Source organism: Otolemur garnettii, unplaced genomic scaffold (assembly GCF_000181295.1).
Source record: "Otolemur garnettii isolate 467f Iridium unplaced genomic scaffold, OtoGar3 scaffold00485, whole genome shotgun sequence".
NCBI classification, from domain to species: Eukaryota; Metazoa; Chordata; class Mammalia; order Primates; family Galagidae; genus Otolemur; species Otolemur garnettii.
Window position 1 is genome coordinate 2,058 of NW_003852880.1, and position 1,872 is coordinate 3,929.

Here is a 1,872-nt window from a genome sequence, read left to right on the forward strand (position 1 = left end):
AGATTTGTTTATTTACATAGGCATAGAGTCTCTGAGGTATTAATATGGAAAGAGTTATGGACTCTATCTTTTAACCACAGAGGATCATTATTAAGTAGTGAACATACAAGTGAAATATAAAATACTAATCAGGAATGAGAGAATAACCCCTAAATTTCTTACTTCCTTTCTCTAAGAACGTGACAACCAACACTCACTTTTTCAGCACCTTCTTTGAAATCCTTATCATTTCCAGGTTTCTTAGGTAAAAATTGTTGCAGAAATGAAAAATAGCCCCAGCTAATGTTGCCTTATGAGAGATCTGACAAATCCAGCATCCCCCAGAGCCCTGCGTCTAACACCGAAGTGTTCATGGGCTTAGGACTTTCTGCCAGGGATGAGGTTCCATAAAATCACCACTGATAGGCTAAAAAGGTGCTGATGCCATTGGGAGGCCAAACAGAGCAGCGTTACTTCATTTAAAAGCATCTCACACACTGCCTCAACCATTTAAAACTGCATAATTGGGTTTGACCTACAACCACCCGGGAGAAGATGGCAGCCCCAGCAGTGTCCGGGATCTCCCGGCAGGTGCAAAGCTTCAGTACCTCTGTGGCTAGGCCATTCGCCAAGCTCCTGCGGCCACCTGTTCAGATACATGGTGTTGAAGGTCGCTATGCCACTGCTCTTTATTCTGCTGCATCAAAACAGAATAAGCTGGAACAAGTAGAAAAGGAGTTGTTGGGAGTGTCACAACTCCTGAAGGAACCTAAAATGGCTGCTTCTATTTTGAAACCCTATGTGAAACGCTCTGTTAAAGTGAAAAGCCTAAAGGACATCACGGCGAAAGAGCCATTTTCTCCCCTCACGACCAACCTGATGAATTTGCTTGCTGAAAACGGCCGCTTGAGCAATACCCAAGGAGTCATTCTGCCTTTTCCACCATGATGAGGGTTCACCGTGGAGAGGGCCGTGCACAGTGACCACTGCATCTCCTCTGGAAGAAGCTACTCTCACTGAATTAAAAACAGTCCTGGAAAGCGTCCTAGGTCAAGGCCAAATATTGAAATTGGAGGTTAAGACTGATCCAGCAATCATGGGTGGAATGATTGTTCGAATTGGAGAGAAATATGTGGGCACGTCTGCAAAAACAGATTCAGAATCTGAGCAGGGCCCTAAAAGTGGATCTAAAAGTGTTAATTTTCTATCATTAGTGAAAAGTTCTTAAACTTGAAGCAACAATAAACTGCTTCCAGAACCGAAAAAAGAAATAAAATAAAAAATAAAATTGTATAATTGGAAAACATAATATTTTTTTAAAGACTGAAATGTTTTTGGATAGATGTGACCACCTTAGCAAATACAAAGTAACTTCAGTTCCTTGTTATTATCAATGGCTTATACATTTAACCTACTTTAACACCTCCACAAACCATTACATTATAAAGCTTCAATAGGGTATTGATTTCAAATTCAGATGTCATATAAAATACTGCTCCTCACAACCAGATAAGGGCCACAATTATTTTTCTACATTATTTCACACCAAATGAATGATTGACAAGCATCCATTAAGAACTAATGGTCTACAGAATTTCTTGCTCTAAATCACAAGGTTAAAAAAAAATCTATTACAGGCTTAAAACACTTTAAAATAATCTAAGTCTATTTACTGTGATCAATGTGGTCATGAAAATAGTCACATCAGAAGGAATATTTATTCTTGATTTCCCAATATTTTAAGGAAATGGGGATTATATCAAAAAATGGGAATCATCTCATGTGATTTTTTAAAGATGTCTTGACTTTCCTATATAGAAGCTGGGTTGGCAACAAAATAAGACTTATCCTTACCAGAATGGAAATAAGACTGATGAAGATGCAGGCCAAGGC

General features: G+C 38.9%; 1 pseudogene across 1 annotated transcript; it reads left to right on the forward strand.

Annotated features, from left to right (window-relative positions):
- The first annotated feature begins 511 nt into the window (after positions 1 to 511).
- LOC100943960 lies at positions 512 to 1,193 on the forward strand (annotated as a pseudogene). The gene has a single exon (XR_155073.2). The product of XR_155073.2 is annotated as an ATP synthase subunit O, mitochondrial pseudogene (transcript).
- Positions 1,194 to 1,872: the final 679 nt, after the last annotated feature.